Source organism: Cornus florida, unplaced genomic scaffold (genome assembly GCF_030987335.1).
Source record: "Cornus florida cultivar Cherokee Brave unplaced genomic scaffold, ASM3098733v1 CherokeeBrave_3.0.0_Hap2_Chr05, whole genome shotgun sequence".
NCBI lineage: Eukaryota > Viridiplantae > Streptophyta > Magnoliopsida > Cornales > Cornaceae > Cornus > Cornus florida.
In genome coordinates this window covers 83,327,655-83,347,078 of record NW_026775575.1, presented here as the reverse complement: position 1 = coordinate 83,347,078, position 19,424 = coordinate 83,327,655, and the positions used below count along the sequence as shown (strand labels likewise).

General features: G+C 37.6%; 1 pseudogene; it reads right to left on the bottom strand.

Annotated features, from left to right (window-relative positions):
* Positions 1–10,766: 10,766 nt before the first annotated feature.
* LOC132310903 (small nucleolar RNA R71) lies at positions 10,767–10,865 on the bottom strand (annotated as a pseudogene).
* Between the last annotated feature and the right edge of the window lie 8,559 nt (positions 10,866–19,424).

The window sequence follows — 19,424 nt, the reverse complement described above, 5'->3', positions numbered from 1 at the left end:
ATCAGATTTGTATATGCATAACTGTGTTGTATATTTGGCATGACACGAGATTGGTCATTGAGGCTCGAGTTGAGGTTGATGGTGATTGTAGTTACGGTTGTATTGTAGTTTAGGTTGTTATTGACCTAGAGTTGGTTTTGAGGTAGGTGGAGAGACACCTTTTGTTTAGGCTCTCGTGGAGTAAGCAATTGGCACAACTGTAGCACTGGATTTGTTGATTTTAGGCCATGGTTAGGTTTTGGACCTTTTGGGATCCTTGGTTGGTTTGGAAGGTTCCTCTGAGATTGCAATTTTTATGGGCGGGTACGTTGTGGGCGGGTGCATGGCACTGTCATGCTACCGTAATGGCAAGCTATGAGTGCGGATGGAATTAGCGTTGGGTTTTGTTTCGACAGGCGTAGTCTTTTTGATCGATAATGATGATGGTTGTTTTGGGGATTAGTCGTAGTGATCGATTTGGTTGTCTGATTGTATGGCTAGAGTTGCCATTTCCTTTGAGTTCTCCCTGCGCGATGACGCTTTTGGGGTCAAGTCGATTGATAGATACTTTGGGTAGAGAGAACATTGCATTGTTAGTGTCACTTGTAGTGTCACCCTTAGATTTATAGATTGATTGTAAGAGTCTTACCATTGTGGTAAGGGTTCACGTTTGTTTTGAGACAGGTTGTTGTTGCATTGGTTTTTGGAGTCAGTGTATGGCTAGGATTGGTCCTTCCTTTTTACCTAGGCACCCTAGGACACGATGTCCATAGGGTTCATTGTTGTATCACTTTTGTTTTTTGTAGTTTCATTTACTACCATGTTAGTAGTATGATTTATGATATTGTGATGCATGAGTAGGCGGAGGTCTATCCCCGTTTTCCTTCTTGTTGTGTGGCAATAACATACCTTTCTTATATGCTTCGAGATGCCATGTTGTTACTACGCTTTAATGACATGCTTTTGTATTTATGTGGAGACGTGCAGCATATGTTTTTGATTTTCATCTATGTAAGTAGATTTTCTTTCTGGTAGTTGCATTCCTTGTCATATGCATGACTTTCAGGTTTGGTTTTCCCATTCGTTTCCCTTGGTCGCACGTAGTCTATATGCGGGTTTCCACAATGGTTTTGTGCTGGTTCGTGTTAGGGACTTCACAAGGAGTGAGTCTCTTCCCTCCGTTGCGTTGTGCACTGTTTTGGGGTTGGTTGGTCCATGAGGATCATCGTTGTTGCCTTGAGTCCTTGGTGAGGATTTGATAAATTTTGGTCGACTTACTTCCATGTAGGGGGTGAAGTCGTTGACTTTGTTGTCTTTCATTTTAGAGATGGAGTCGTGGTGTTGTCTTTTTTAGGACTGGTGGTCCCCTTTCTTTCGTGTCTTCCCTTGGGGAGTTTTTACCGTGTTTGTTGACAGAGTTATGGTGCTCAGGGTGAGTTGATTTTTGTGAGATCATTTTACGAGAACTTGTGTCCATATTATTGAGGATCTTTTTGATTCATGAGGGGAGCTCGATGCTCTTTTAAGGATGTCTTTTGGAGACTTGTTCCAGTTTTGGAGGCCTGGATGTGGTTGACTCTTAGGAGGAGTTTTGGAGGATTGTTGTTGGATATGGCTTGCTTGTGGAGTTTTCTCGTCCTAGTTATGGCTAGGCATAGTTTTGAGGAATTGTAGTTCCAGTGATTGATTGTGAATTGAAATTAAAGGATTTTTATTTAGCTTGGTGATGCCAAGCACGGTTTTGAGAGATTCATTTTGTGACTTTGGTTGTCAGGACTTGATGTGTGTACCACTTAGTGGACTTGTATTTCGAGGATTTGGTCACCCGTAGTAGAGATTGTGATCCGATGTTTGATTTCAGTGTGGTTTCGTAGTTAATCTGTTTCAGGATGATATATGGGATTTCAGAGATGATGTTTTGTTTGTTAGGCTTTGGATTCGTGATTTAGGTTGTTAACAGGAGTATTTTAAAGCGTTGGAGTGGTTGGTTTTGTTGTATTAAGGACTTTGGACCTTAAGCTTAGCGGTGCCTGTGACATTGTTGTCAGAGTTTTGGGATTAGCTACCCCAACTCTCACAAGATGCCTAGTTCCCGTAGTGCTTTTGGTAATGATGATTCACCACATTGATGTCAATTGTATCGAGAGATTTCATGGGTAGACCTAGTCGGGGGCAGGTTATGAATTAGTGCATTATACTGTCATGCTACCTTACTGACGAGTAAGTGTAGGCGGGTTCTGGTCGCTATTCGTACTGCCACATTGTCCTTGTTTTGTACTTTGATTTGATCTGTGATGATCTTGGAGTTGTTTTTGGGTTTATTTTTGGATCGGTATGATGGTTCATCAGGAGAAATGCTTACGGTTGTTGTCTTCCGTTCCTTTGTCTGGTGTTGGGTTCTGTGAGTGACCTTTGACTTATCGTGTGGCCATGCAGTCATTTTTCTTTTGAGAGGTTGTCCAGTCGTAAGCACGTTGGTGCAAATGTCATTGGCTTGAGCGTTATCTTTCAGCCTTGGGGTTGTTTTCGTTGCATATTGTTTGGGGTACTCGGAGATGTACTCCGTAGTTATCCTGGTTTCTCCTTTTTGTTTTGTTGGGGCTGGATTTCGGGGACGAAATCCCTTTAAGGTGGGAAGGTTGTAATGACCCAGTCATTTTCTTCATTTTCCCTTTTTCTTCAAATTTTGTGGATAAATTTTTTTTTCATTATCTTTTCCTTTTCGGGTTCGATTTCCCGCCTCTTACTGTCATCTCGAGTGCTCGGAAATGATTTCTGAAACTCTTTCCTTTGGATTGACAACTTCCTTTAAGGACCGAGTCATTTCCACATTTTTTTGTTTTTTGACACTATTCATTTTTCGTCTTTTCCTTATTTCGTCCTCTTCTCGTTTTTCACTTTTACTTGCATAACCTCATTTTTTGTGCTCGGATTTGATTCCGATTTTGCATACGTTCATGATATTTAAATTCCATGACATCTAAATTTTTACTTTTGTAGAAATGCATATTAAATGCTTACTTTCTTTGTAAAAGTCATGAAAACAAGACTTTTTGCAATTATCCATAACTTGAGGGGTTTTTGGGTAATTAAGTAAAGTAATTATTTTTCGTCTTAGGAACCATTTTGCAAATTAAATTGGAAGATATTTTCAAAAAGGACCTTTTTGCAATTTTTGAAAAGTGTGACAAGTGTCACACTCTCATTGGTCCACTTGTTGACATTTTTGTGGAAACACTTTAATGCATTGGATGATGACATTTGGAGAGTGAGGATTCACCCACTTGTTGTCCTAGGATTGCTGCACTTGTTGGCATGGATGGTTGACAAGTGTAGGGTTAATATTTAATCTTGGAAGCTTACATGGATTCATGACAAGTGTAGGACTCACCTTTAGTCTTGCATTAGTGTGTGTATGAGAGGTAGTGCAAGAGCACCTAGTGAGTGGAGAAGCCCACCAATTTAGCTTAGGGTTTACACATTTTAATTCATTCATCACTTTCCTCTCAAGAACCCTAAGGAAGCCACCATTGGAGAAAAGCTTGACTAGTAGCTTTGACTTCATTTTTGGTGCCCTTTCACTCACCTTAGAACTTTGAACTTGAAATACTTTAGGCTCCTCCCACTCTCCTCTTAAAAACCCTTGAAGGATCTAGCCTAACTCCTAGTTTTACTTTGGTATCTAGGGATTCAATTCTCTAGTGAGGTATTGATCTATTATTTTGAAGTATTTTTATGTCATTATTGAGTGTTTTATATGCATGAAAGAGAAGGACTTCTATTTTGCCCTTAAACTATTTTAATTTGAAATTAATCTTGTCAAATTAAATATAGAATATGAAAATATACTCAATTAGCTTTCATTTAGTTTTGGTTTCATGTAATTTGGATTTCAAATGAATTAGTTATGAATTTTTGAAGTTGCAAGCTAGTTGCTGGAAATTTGAAGTTTTTCCTTTTTAGTCCGAAAATTAATTTTTTATATGGAGCTGTGTTGCTTCAATTGCCTTGAAATTTTTATTGGAACTTCCCCCATGGGTTTTACACTACTTAGAATTTTTTTATGATTTTAGAGCATTTCTAAATTTTTTTAAAAATCTGAAACTATCTGCTGTCCATGTTTTTATTGCAGCTGGAAAACATATTTTTAGATGATTTATTTCACTAACCTTTTGACATTGGATCATGGCTTAAATTTTCAGTTTTACACTCTCATATGTTTACTTCTAAAATAAATTAGGTTTGCCCAATTTGGATGTCAAATGAATTTTTTATGAATTTTCAAAATTGGAAGCTACAGGCTGAAAATGTGTTTTCTGGGCAGAAATTGTTTCAAAGTTGTGGGGAAAAACTGTTTCAATTGGGAAAATATTTTGTTAAACTAAATTGATATTATCAAATTACAGTGTTTAAGCTTTCATTGGGCTTTGGATTCATTCAATTTGGGTTAGAATTGAATTTTTTATAAATTTTACAAGTTGAAGGTAGCAAGCTGAAAAATCTGTTTTGCGGACCGAAAATTTGGGGCGATTTCATTTCGGTGGTAATTGGGATTTTCATTCCAATTGTGGTAGGGAATGTTTTAGGATTATTTGTGTGTTGTATTATGTGTTTGCCATGATTATACAACATATATGTATGCCTTGTATCAAATCTAGAAAGTTAGTAATTTTTAATTCTTTGTATAAGATTTAAAATTTATGATGATGTATAACTTTGATTTGAATTGTAACATGCTAGGAAATTACGCTTAGATATGTTGGTTAACATATATTAAATTTGGATCATTTGATTAAGAATTACAACTTTTATTTAATATTTATCTTTAGTGAAAGTTTAATTCACATGGTTGTATTAAGCATTAAATCAAGTTGTAATATGGTATTTAAATAGGCCTTGGCATGTTCTCTGACATAGATTAAATTGAGAGCATTTGGAATTGTTTAAAAATCTAGAGGAAATTAATTAATTAGCTTGATTAATTTTGTTTTAAGTGTTTTAATCACTTAACTTGTCATTTGATGTTATATATATGATGACCATGACATGTCTTTCAATATACATTAAATTGAGGTTTTTTGGATTAACTTGAAATTTAGAGAATTTAACTATTTATGTTTAATTAAATTCTACTTTATTACTCCATGGATTTAATTGCATTTTGGAAGTTGTTTCTATATTTAAATCATGGATTTGGATTTGATGTATGTTCACTTGATTACTTTTGAGTATTGGATAACATAGTTGTTACTTTTATATTCATGAGAATATGTTTTTCCTTATTGAATATATTGTTGCTATGTGTAAGGAATTGCACATTTTGTATTTGACATCTTACATGCCATAGTAGTTGTGAATTTTGAGCATGTATTGTATAAGTTTTCAAAATTTTGATTGTGCTTGGTAAATAGTTGATATCTTGTATATACATGTTGATATATATACGTTGTTTCACAATTTGTTGATTTTGGAAACTTGGGGATGTCGTTGTTTGGCTACAGCTAGGACTTGGTTCTAATACGGGGGATTGTCCCTCTATATAGTCTAGTGCGCACATAGGGAGGTTACCCATGGGTTAGTAACCCTAAAGTAACTATGTTGTCGGTCTGATCCGACGTGACGTCCAAGTATCCACTTTGTTTAATTTCGTATTTCATTTCAAGTTGATAACTAGAGGATATCGTAACTTCTTGTTCCTTATTTGATTTCCTATTTTGAGCTTACGATGTAGCTTTGTGAAAGCATGCTTCATGCGTTGTATTGGAAGTTCCATTGTTGGTTAAATTGTATCGATATCATAATTTGTGTTTTGATGTTCAAATGTAGTTTAGGAATGACCTTATAGATTCATTTTGAACATAGACGTTAGGTGGCATGACCCACACTTGTTGTTTTCGTATTTTGGATTTCAAGTTGAAGACTTTGGGAATCTATATCTTGTTGCCTTGTATAACATGTTTCCATGTTATTCGAATTGCATAAACAATGTGATTATGATATAAATGATCTAAGTAGCTTAAGATGCTCCCTGGGTCTCATCTTGACATAGACGTTAGGTGGCATGAGCCCCTTTAACATGTTTCACCATAAGGTGATAAAATTATAAAATGCTAGGTCAATGCATGCTCATCTCCTACGAGTAGCTTTATGTTACTCACCCCTACAATACTGGGGCATATTTTAGGTACAGGACTCAGGATTTGAAGATTCCATTGCTCCTTAGATGGCTTACAGTTTTTAAGTTTCTATTTTATGCAAGTGTTAGCATAAGATGCCTCTTTGTAGCCTTATTTGTTTAAACTTGTATTCGTTGATTCGTATATGTAAAGTGTACGTAAGTGCACTCTTTTCAATGTATTTAACATGTATGAGATGAGGCCGGAGGCCAATGACTTGTATCTCGTTTTCTATGCACTTTTGTTTTCAAAGTTTATTATGAAAATATTAGAAAATGTTAAGTCATTGCTTCATAACTTTCGCATTGGGTGTTGGAATTTCATATCTTTTATGCCCGTACTCAGAATTAGATGATTCTTGAGTCTAATTTTGTTCATTTTTCGTTGTCCTTCCAATGGTGTACACGGTGGCACCCTTTTCAGTGATAAATGACCATTTTACCCTTAGTTCATCTCTTTTCGGGTTAGGCATTCTTGCTTCATTTGCTTGGCTCATTTGAGTTCCGTGGCTTCATGGAGAGTCATTTTGGGGCCTTAGGGATGTCGTACATCTCTTGAGGTCATTTGGCTTCTTTCACTTCCGCATTTCGGGTCTGTTATCGGGTCAACTTCCGGTTCATCACTAACGCACTAGGTTGAGAAATCCGGATCGTTACAACATCCGATCCCCAAACTCTTGAACAATACTTCTTATATACCTCTTTTGGAGATGATAAGAAAGCTTAATTATTTGTAGATTGATCAACCCCAATTCTATTAATAACACTCGCTATACTACTAGCAATTTAGATCACTTCGTGCGATCTTCCGTATTCAAGATTTAGTACCCTCTCTATTGGATACACATAATCTCCTCCATTAGGATCCTCTTCGGCTCTTACTCCTCACTTGTCTCCTTTTTAAGATCAATTGAAGTTGTGTTGGCTCCGATATGCGGTGACTTATCACGTACACCTAAATCCTTCCTTGGTTTATACTTTTAAAGTAACGACAAACGAACCTAAACCATCGATCCCTAATTATGAATTTTGGCAATGAAATCGATAACGTACTCCTTTACTCCTTTGGATCTTTATCGCTTTCGCCTTGAACCCATCATTTTCCTAGTGCCAACTATTCTATGACTACAGAATATAATTGACATCAACTCCTTCTAACAAACCGTAAATAGAGTACAACGAATCTTAATACGGGTTCTAAGGTTTAAGAGACGTAACGCGGAAGTCACATAACGAAAGACACTCCTAAGGACACTTGAATCTGGAGTGCTCTGATACCAACTGTGATACCCTCGGATTCCAAATGCGGGTTGGCCAGGCCCACGCCCGAATACCCGAGGATACCAAAAACAAAATCGGCAATAAACGAACACAGAGTACAAAAGAATAAAAAAGAATAAATAAAATGCTGACAAGAAACTAAAATGATAATCTAATATGATGAACACTGAAAAGTGCATATTTAAACCCCTTAAGCTTAGGCATTCTAGTACATTTATCTATCTTACTTTACCGTTTTAGATTGATTTCGTATTATTTCCATTTTCAGGCACTTATCCCGAAAATAAGCTAACTCAGCCAAATAAGAGCTTAATTGAAGCAAAGAAAAGAGCAAAGTGGAGAAAGAAGGAAGCAAATGAAGCCAAAGGTGGCAAGCAGCAAAGTTCGATCGATCCAAGTTCAAGGTTCGATCAATCGAACAATGATCGATCTCAGCACTTTAAGATAGATCCAAGCCTTGACCCAAAAATAAAAAGTTTCAAAAGTTCGATCGATCACCATCCTTCGATCGATCCAACACTTTTGTCCTTATTCAAATGATTGATCCTATCCACAGTTGTACCACCCACTAACCACTTTTGTCCTTTTCCCATAAATATCTCCCATAAATATCTCAGATTTGTCTTTTTCCAAAAAGCTCAGCTAGTTGGATCGATCCAGCCTAAGTTCGATCGATCTCACTTACTATCGATCGATCGAACTTCCTCCAGTGCGAAAAAGTTAAAATTCCATCTCATTGAAAGTTGTCCTTTATCCAATCATTAGGGAATATTGTGTGCACGACCCCAGCTCATTTTAGGTGTCATTTTGATTTACCTATATAAGGATAAGGATTGTTTTTTCAAGGGAGCCAACATTATTTTCATATCATCTCTTGGAGAGGAAGTTTAAAGGAGAAGGAGGCTAGAGACACCATTGGAGACTCTTCATCAACAAGGAGCAGATTTCAACCATGGAGTTAGCCCTTGAGGGTTGGAGCATCATCACCATGAGTAGCTAGACATCCTCTTGGGGCTAGAGTTAGCCCCAAGCATGCTTTCTATATCTTAATCTTGTGTATTATTGAGGGATTAGTGTTGTAATTGATGTTTTGACACTTTGATATATATAGATCTTGTTTATTCAATGATTTATGTGGTTTAATGCTTCCAATTGGTCATTTCATTCTATCTATATGTCTATGTATGCTAGAATAGATGTTTATGTGCTTATCTCTAGATTTTGTGTTATTGATGCATGTCTATGTGTATTGATGCTATAGATTTAGAGATTGTCAAAACATTGTGCTTTAAAGAATGCTTTTGTGATTCTCTTGATGGTTCATGCTTATCTCTTGATGGATTGTACCTCTCCCCTAGTTTATTTTCATGCTAGTAGTGTAGATGTAGTGTAGTTGTAGTGTAGTGTTAAATGGGAAGACAATCTATGCTTGTTGTTTGATGATCTAAGCTTTTGAATGCAATTAGCATATATCTTTATCCTTGTGTTGTATTTGGATTGTGAGCTTAATGAAAGGATTAATGACTTGTTTTGATTTATTGTGCCTTTCATATGTTGTTTAGACAATATATGCTTCATAGTTTAGATATATTGTGCCTTTCACATGATGTTTAGACAATACATGCTTAACTAGTCATCCTTGCTTGTTAAATCAACTAAATACACACACACATCAATATTACAACCCACTATTTGCCCTCATTAATCACTTGTCAATGATATAGAAATGCATTGCTTGGTGGTGATCTCTAAACCCCAAGATCTCTCTCTATCTCTCTTACTTACTCTTAATTACACTCTTTTGCTATCTAAACCCCAAGATCTCTCTCTTACTTACTCTTAATTGCACTCTTTTGCTATTACTCAGTTTAATTTAGTTGTTCTTTAATCAACCAACCAACCAATTGTTTGATCACTCGACCTACTAGCCCTAATTATGATTCCACGACATTGCTTAATCCTCATAATCCCTTGGGATGATCCCTACTCACTCTTACTACGTTAGTAGTAGTGTTGGTAGTGGTTTTTATAAATTTAAATTTGACCCAAAAGGTTTTTCTTGAACCGCACATTCACTACATCAATTTGGGCTTTCACGAACGGCACTAGTCGACCAAATTTTAGCACCATTGCTGGGGATTTGTTGATTAGATTTGGCAACGTCGGATTTGTGGAATTGATTAGGATTAGTACTCTTTTGATCGTGTTTTTACTTTATTTTTATTTTTCTTTTTGGTTACTTATTGTGTTGTTCTTACTTAACTAGGTGCATTGTTGGAGAGGAAGCAAGCAAATGAGCCATTGAACATTCAATTCAAGCAAGCATAGAAAGGAAAAATGTTAAACACTTAAAAAATTTTTTGCTAAGTTAAGCTTTAAAATTTGGAGTTGAAGTGCTAAAGGGCCTTTGTGAGATTTTCTTTACTCAATCCCTTAATTAAATCGTCGGCCCGCGTGGAGGCTTATTTTTTATTGTCTTGCATCATTGAGTTAAAGTATGGGAGTATGAATTTAATGTTTTTGGAAGATGTCTAATTGCATTGTTGTGAAGGCATAGTATTTGTCATTCTTTGTGTTTGTTGTGTTCTGTATTGTGCATGCATGGGCGTCGTTCATTGAGACCAACTCTTGCCCCTCTTGATTTGCATCTTGAATCTATCGTTAGAAATCCTAGGGGAAGAGGAAGTTCAAATAGAGCCAATCTTTCAATGGATGACCATAATGATAATCATGTTGAGGACATTGGTCACATAGACCAACAAGGTATCCTTCATCCCAATGTGCACAATGAGAACATACAAGTACCATTAGGCATGCCTAGGCCATTCATTCACCAAGCACCACAACAACAAAGCCAAGTTCCATATGGAATGCCAAGGCCAATGTATGCTCCACAACCTCCCGTCAACAATCAAGGAATTCAAAACCAAGGTGTTCATGTTGCACCTCAAGTAGCTAATCCACCTCTTGCTTTAAGAGACCACTATGTGCCTAATGAATACAATGCACCTACATGCATCCAATTGCCTCCATTTAGAGCACATCATTATGAAATTAAGCCATAAACCACTCAAATGCTTCCTAACTATCATGGACTTCCAAGTGAAGAACCTTACAAGCATTTGGATGAGTTTCTTGAAGTATGTTCCACCGTAAATTATATGGAAATGCCGAAAGAGGTTTTAAGACTCAAACTTTTTCTATTCACCTTAAAAGACAAGGCAAAGTATTGGTTTAACAATCTTAGGCCTTTTTCAATCACTTCTTGGGCAGAAATGCAACAAGAGTTCTTGAAGAAGTACTATCCGGTTTCTAAGACCAATGCCATGAGGACCTCAATTCTAGAATTTTCACATGGGGATGGAGAAACGTTTCATGAGGCATGGGAACACTTCAATGAATTGCTTAGGAAGTGTCCACATCATGACATGCCCAAATGGCAATTAGTTCAATACTTCTTTGAGAGCTTATCCGACAACTATAAGGGTATGGTTGATGCTTTCATGGGTGGCTTTTACATTGATAGGCATGAGGATGACGTGTGGCGTCTCTATAAAAGTATGAGTGAAAATTCTTTACATAGAACACTATCATCCATGAATGGTAGAAATTCATAGGGTAGGAAGAGTGTTGGCTTACATCAAGTCGAACATTCAAATGAAATAGCTGCCGAAATGAAGTCTTTTGTCTTAAAGGTTTGATCAATTTTTTATTAACCAAAACTCGGCGAACCAAGTATCTTCCTTCCCTAACCATTCTCATTATGCATCAAATGAAACATGTATGACTTGTTCTAGTGTTCTTCATTCTACTTCTCATTGTCCTCATGGACAAGTGCAAAGTAAACCTAATGAACAAGTCAATGCGGCTTTTGTGAACCAAGGGAACAATCCTTATGGTACTCATTATAATCCAAGTTGGAGGAATCATCCGAATTTCTCTTGGAAAAACCAAGGAGATGGCTCAAACCCTTCCCAAGGTGGTTTTCAAGGGAAGTATATTCCACCTCCACTTCAAAACCAAGGATCCCAAGGTTATAGACCCTATTAATCACAAGGGAATCAATTTGCTAATTCTCATTTTCCCAACCAATCCTATTCCCAAGGTAATACTAGAAGTCCCGCCTTTGAAGAGAAAGTTTTGAATGCTTTGGGTACTTTAGAGGCTAACACTCAATTACTTCATTCTCACCTCAATCTATTGCAAAGCTAGAAACCCAAGTAGGGCAAAGAGCAAGCACTCTCAATGCAAGAGAGAAGGGAAATCTGTCTATAAATGCCCCACCTAAGCAACAATGTGTTGTGGAAACCCATTCCTCATCGGAAGGCTACGCCATTGAACATGTTAATGCGGTGACTACCTTGTGGAGTGGTAGGATTGTGAACAATCAAGTTGGAGTGTCTAATGAAGAGAGTGAACCGGTGCAACCTCAAGTTGTCACCCGTCTCGTTTCACATCCCATTCCACCTTCATTGCATATACATGACCTTGTAAATGAGAAAGTCTTAAAAGATGTGCTTGAAAAAGAAGTTTTGAAAAAGGATGTTGAAAAGGTTTTATTAAAAAATGATTTAAAAACTTCTTATGTTGAAGAGAGTTCAAAAGAGAATTTTAAAAAAGTGTTTGAACCAAGGGTTCCATTTCCGGATGCTTTAAAAGGATCCATTTCAAAAGACAAGCAAAAGGCAAAAACCAATGAAATCATGGAAATGTTTAGGCAAGTGAAAGTTAATCTTCCACTATTGGATGCAATCAAACAAATTCTGGATTATGCCAAATTCTTGAAAGACTTGTGCACCCAAAAGCGGAAGAACAAGAGCCAAGCACCAAGAAAATTGGTTTTGACCGAGCAAGTAAGCTCAATTTTGCAACATAACACTCTTCCAAAGTTTAAAGACCCCGGTTCACCCACTACATCATGCATTATTGGTGATCATATCATTAATCGGGCGCTTCTTGACTTAAGAGCAAGTGTTAATCTTCTTCCATACTCGGTTTATGTCAAATTGGGCTTAGGTGAATTGAAACCGACGTCGGTAGTTTTACAACTTGCCGACCGATCCATTAAGAAGCCTAGGGGTATAATTGAGGATGTTTTGATAAGAATTGACAAATTCTTCTTCCCGGTTGATTTCGTTGTCATAGACACGAAACCGGTTCCCAATCCTAAGAGCCAAATTCCCCGTTATCCGTGGCCGTCCTTTCTTTGCAACCGCTAATGCCAACATCAATTGTAGGACGGGGATAATGAAGATTTCATTTGGCCACATGAAGGTGAAGTTGAATTTCTTTAATCCCACACCCAATTCATTTGACAAATATGAAGGAGAAGTCAATGTTATAGATGAATGTCATGATCTTCAATGCCAAGGAAATGAGCTTTTGTGTAAAACCAAAACTTTCAAAGGATCATCTTCAACCTTGCATTCTAAAAGTCTTGTTTCAAACTATTGCTTTGAAAGGGCATGGAAGCCCAAAGGTTGTAATTGCATAGACAAGGGACCAAAGACGTCTTTTGAGCTTAGTCCAACAAGTTCTTCAAAGAACCATTTGTTAGGCGGAGTTCAAAGCATCCATCACCCCAACAAGGAGAGGACGATCATGCTAGACATCTTCGCATAGTCTTGCAGACGCTTCGTGAGCACCAGTTATATGCCAAGTTCAAGAAGTATGAATTTTGACAGCGGGAGGTGAAATTCCTGGGTCACATGGTGTCAAAAAAGGGGATAGCAGTGGATCCGGCCAAGGTTTCAGCGGTGGTTGAGTGGGGACAGCCTACATCACCTACTGAGATTCAGAGTTTTCTCGGTCTGGCAGGATATTACAGGAGATTCATCCAGGGGTTCTCCAAGATAGCAGGACCACTCACTCATCTGACCAAGAAGGGTGTACAGTTCGTGTGGGATGAACACTGTTAGCGAGCTTTTGATGAGCTGAAAAGAAAGCTGACTTCTGCACCAGTTCTGGCTACTCCGCAGAGCGGGATAAAGTATCTTGTTTACACGGATGCTTCATTGCAGGGTCTTGGATGTGTATTGATGCAGGAGGAGCGACCTATTTCTTATGGATCTCGGAAACTTAAGCCGCATGAGCTTAATTATCCAATACATGATTTGGAGTTGGCAGCAGTGGTCTTTGCCTTGCGTATTTGGAGGTATTATCTATTGGGTGAGTCCTTCATATTATTCAGTGATCATAAGAGTCTGCAGTACTTGTTCACTTAGCGGGAGCTGAATATGAGACAGCGCAGATGGTTGGAGTTTGTAAAAGACTATCATTTTTTTATACAGTACCATCCAGGGAAAGCGAATGTGGTGGCAAATGCACTCAGTCGCCGACCTGTTGGTAGTCTTTCTGCTCTATTCACTACTGAGTGGAATGCTTTGAAGAGTGTGGATGAGTTATCGGATGCTTTTATGGCTTGCATGGTGGTTACACCTTCCATCATTCACAAGGTTTTACAAACACAACTCACTGATCAGCAATGTGTCGACAAGGTCACAGAGATAGCTTCCGGAGAGGTTCCATTCTACTATGTTGGGGCTGATGGAGGTTTAAGGTACAAGGGACGGTTAGTGGTACCTTCTGCTGATAATTTGAGGAAGGATGTGATGACTGAGACTCAGAACTCTGAGTTCTCTGTTCATCCAGGAGGCGATAAGATGTATCAAGATATGAAGCGGCAGTTTTGGTGGGCAGGTATGAAGAGGGACATTGCTCTTTTTGTTTCTCAGTATAGTACTTGTCAGATGGTTAAGATTGATCATCAGAGGCCGCCAAGAGCTCTACAGTCACTACCAATTCTGGAGTGGAAATGGGAGAGCATATCTATGGATTTTGTGGAAGGGTTGCCAAATTCTTTCAAGGGGCATAATTCCATATGGGTTATTGTGGATAGGTTGACCAAGTCAGCTCATTTCTTGCCTATTTGCACTGACTACACTTCGGAGCAGTTAGCGAGGCTTTACATTTCAGAGATTGTGAAGCTACATGGCATTCCATTGTCTATTATATCGGACAGGGATTCGAGCTTTGTATCTGGATTTTGGAAGAGTTTTCAGCAGGCTTTAGGTACGGAGTTACACATTAGTACTGCTTATCATCCTCAGACTGACGGACAGACTGAGAGGGTGAATCAGATTATGGAAGATATGCTTCGGTCGTGTGTCCTGGATTTCAAGGGCCACTGGGAGGAATATTTGCCACTTGTGGAGTTTGCTTATAACAATAGTTTTCAGAAGACTATTGGGATGGCACCTTTTGAGGCGTTATACGGTCGACCGTGTCGATCACCTATTTGTTAGATGGAGGTTAGAGAGAATCGATTCTTAGGTCCTGAGTTCATCAAGGATACCTCTGAAAAGATTGCTCTTATTCGAGATCGCATGCGTACTGCCCAAAGTAGGCAGAAGAGCTATGCTGATCGTCGCACTCGTGCTTTGGAGTTTCAGGTTGGGGATCAGGTTCTTCTCAAAATATCTCCTATGAAGGGTGTTATGCGCTTTGGGAAGAAAGGGAAGTTGTCTCCGCGGTTTGTCGGTCCATTCATAATTACGGATCGAGTTGGAGCTGTTGCTTATCGGTTGGCACTGCCGGATAATTTGGACCGCGTACACAACGTATTCCATGTGTCCATGTTGCGGAAATTTCTGCGAGATGAGGATCGGTATCAGCATATCGATGTTGGGGAGGTTGAGTTGCAGCCGGATGCAACTTATTTGGAGCCACCATGTCGTATTGTCGATCGTCGGGATCAAATCCTTCGCAATAAAGTTATCCCTTTGGTTCGTGTACAGTGGAGTCATCACAATGAGGCTGAGTCCACTTGGGAACGGGAGGATGTCATTCGCTCGCAATTTCTTGAAATATTAGAAGAAGGTAAGAGCGAATTTCGAGGACGGAATTCCTTTTGTTAGGGGGGAAGAATGTAATACCCCTAATTTTAAAAAGGATAGTCTCGGCATTTTTAATATTTATTGTATTGCCTTTTAATTTATTTTATTATCTTTATCGCATTTTTATTTATTTTATTGTTTTTTTTCATTTGTTTAATTGGTTATTTGAAATTTGAATTAAATTGGTTTTATGTGATTATTTGGTTTAATTATTGTTTACCTATGTGTCGTGTGTTTAAAATTGAATTAAGTTATCTTTTATTATTTAATTGGCATTTTATTGTTTAAGTGTTTTTAATTATTTAATTGGGTTTTTAATTGGAATTAATTAGTTAAGTGGATTAAGTGTTTTTAATTATTTAATTGGGTTTTTAATTGGAATTAATTAGTTAAGTGGATTTAATTATTTAATTGTTTTTTTTTCATTTAATTCTATTTTAAGTTACAGTTAACTTTGGGGTTGGAATTTCACGTATAGGTAAGCCGTAACAGAGGTAGTTTCATGGGCCGACTAGGTTTAGAATTAGGGCTCTGTCTCTGATTAAACACGGATTAGGGTTTATGTTTTTACGCCTATATATATATACGGTTATACTCTGTATCAAGGGTTGGAAAAAAACCCTATTCACGTACCAAAGATACAGAGAGAGAAACAGAGAGCAGTTATGGGAAAACAGAGTGAGGCTTAAGAGGAATTGTACAGAGAGGACCAAGGAGGTTGAGTAAGGATTAGAGACAGAGTTATAGGAAGCTTGGCGGCGTTCAGAATTGCCAGAAAACTTAGAGACGACACAGGGATTTCAAAATTGAAATCACAGGCAAGTTCTTATCTTCCTCCTTCTCTTTGGCTCGTGTTCTGTGCACCTAGATAGTCTCTAGGGATTAACTAATTAGTAAATGAAACTTATGTGTTTAATGTATGCTTGTTGATGATTTGTTTGCATTGAATCCAAATCTGTTTACAGTTCGTGTATTGTTGCTCCCAGTTCTGTTCATTAAAGGATATTAAAATCTGTTGAGATTTTAGTTACGATTCTTGCCTCTATCTTCTGTAAACAAACCCTGGGGATGTTAATGGGATGATATAAGACTCCTAAGATCAGTTTGTGAAGAGAAACAGAGAGGTTGGAATAAAATTATAGTTTCAGTTTTGTTCCTAACGCGGGTTAGTTCGGTAGCAAATTTAATTTCTGTAATTGATTTTAATTGTTGTTATCAAGCCATTGGGATGCTACTGGGTATTAATATTACACCTAAGTTTAGTTTTAAAAACTAACAGAGTGTTAGGAATAAGCCGGAGAAGGAGCACAAGAGCTGAAACGACGCACCGGGGATGAAGGCTCTCAAAGGAGGTGAGAGCCGGCTCCATAGAAGTGGGAGCCGGCTCCCACAACAAAGTAGAGCCAGCTCTAAGGAGTCCTAGAGCCTGCTCTAGGCTGGAAAAAGAGCCTGCTCCAAAGCTCCCTTGTTATTTTTTATTTATTTTAAGTTTTTTTTTAATTTTCTACGTACTATGTTCACTGTTGGAGCATGGAGACTATTTGAGTGAATTTGGAACTTTACAGAGGGATTAAGGAATGAATTTTGAGTGTTATTAAGACTCTAAATTGATTAAATTTTAATTCTAAATTGTCGGGACAAACAGTGTAAAAATTAAGGCACTTCCTATGTTGTTAACAATTGGAAGTTGAATTAATTGTTGAATTCAATTTCTGCAATTTGATGGAATATAATGTGTTTATAAAACTTGTTTTAGAATGCATTCAAGTGCATGATAAGGTCATTTAATTATTAATTTTGATCTATGCATGCTTAAGAGGCTAGTTGCTGAATTATTAAATCGTTTCCTGCAACTATATGGTTAATGCTTGGATTTAAATTGCCGAAATATTAAACAATCTTCTGAAATTGTTTTAGCAATTTATTGCATAATAATAGGATTATTTAACCTATTCACATGCATGATGGAGTCCCTGACATATTAAATTTGGTTTATGCATGCTCTGGATGTTAGTTGTTGATTTGTTAAATCGTCTTCTGCAACTATATGGTTAATCGCTTGGATTTAAATTGCTGAAGCTTTAAATATTTTTCTGCAATTGTTTGGATGGTGGTTTTTGGGTCTGTAAATTATTAAACTGTTATATATGTTGTAATTTACCTGGATATGGAGGATTGTATGTACCGGTATGGGACGGTGACATACTAGGGACGGTTTAGCTCAAAATGCATAAACCTAACCTAATGGATTAATGGAATGGATTGAAAGATATCGAATCCTAATTGTGACTAAGTCAGACTAGCTGTAACCAAGTTGGATGACTTCCTGGATTAATGGATGGTAGTTAAGTCATATCCACTGAATAAGTTGAGGACTAACTAGTTGGTTTATTGTAGGTCAGTTTAATAAATAGTTGAGCTGCTTACCCTGGATTTGGACGGACTTTATATATATGTTTATGGTACCACGAGTTGAGCTTGAGTCTCAGACTCGTTGGTTAGGGTGCGTATATGCAGTGGATGCGTAGCTGGTTATAATAGGTTGAGGTGTACCCTGTTAGGTCTAGGTACTCATGCCCACCTTTGGGTGCGTATTCGCATGTTGCCTTCTATTCAGGTTGAGACCCCTATTATAGACTAGTGAATGTCCCTTAGTGTGGATATATTTATACGTATGGACTAGATAGATATTGTGAGGTGTCTACAGTGTATCTGCGTATCGGGTCACTGTATGGATTGCAGTTAGATTAGAACTTGCTCGTGGGTCTGACCCACTCCTTTATTTTTCTTTTCAGGTACAGGACGGTTCCAGCCTCAGAGCTTGATCGTGTGTGTCGAGGACAGTCTCACTTTCATCGGATTACGTAGAACTTTCCCCGATGTTTCTAGTATTATCTATTTTCAGTTTCAGTCTCAGTTGAATCTTTAGTTAGGGGTCCATCAGTGGATTCCCAAGTTGTAACTTTGAAGTTTTGGAGGATTGGAGTTTCAAATTTTGAGTTACACATGGAGGATTTTATTATTATTATTTCTTGCAGTTTTATTCTATCTTTATTGGTTTTGTCATCTGTGTTCGTTTTAAAGTACTTTAATTGTTTGATATTCCCTTGGGTTTGGGCCTGGGCCTGATCTACCCGTGTCTCGGATCCGAGGGGTATCACATGTCATTATTGAGCATTTTGCAAAGTTCGATTGATCTCAAACTTGAGTTCGATCGATCGAACTCTTCTCTGCATCCAATACTTAGAAAAAATTTCGACCTGTAAAAACCTACATCCAAATCACCTCTCTATCCTATCGTTCGAACCAACTCCAAGTTCGATCGATCTCATGACTCAACACTTAGAAAAATTTCGAGCCTGCATCAACCTGCATATTTCAGCTCTCTGTCTGATCATTCGAAACATTCCAAGATCGATTTGAAAGTTCTTCGATCAATCCAACTTTCCAGTTCGATCGATCTCATGTTCCAACATTTAGCCAAATTTTTGAACCAAAAACCTACATATTTTTGCTCTCTGTCTGATCGATCGAACTCTTGTTTCGATCGATCTCAATCTTCATTTCAATATTTTAACTTTAATTTGACTTGTCAACTTTTCAAAAATCAAAAAATATTTTCATTTTTATTTTATTCTATTTTCACTCTCATTTTATTTTGTTTTAATTTTCAACAAGTTTTCAAAAATTCAAAAATATTTTAATTTATTTAGTTTTTAATTTAAATTTAAATTTTAAAAAAAAATTTCCAAAAATACTTTGAAAGGAGTTCATCAAAGTTCGATCGATCACAACTCATCTTCGATCGATCGAACTAGTCGGAAAATGTTTTTAAAAACAAATCCAAGGGTCTTGAGATCGATAATTTGGATCGATCTCACTCAACAAACCCTAGCCTCTCATTCCTCTTCACTGTGAATCATCTCTCCTAGCTCCGGCAACTCCTCCAGCGAGATCCAAGCATCTCGAATCTCAGTTCATCTCCATCTTCTTCATCTCAGATCACCTCAGTTCATTCTCCATTCTCTCGCCCTCTTGAGGTAAGATCCGAGATATCCTTCCCTAGATTTAAACTCTCATGCATCAATACTTGT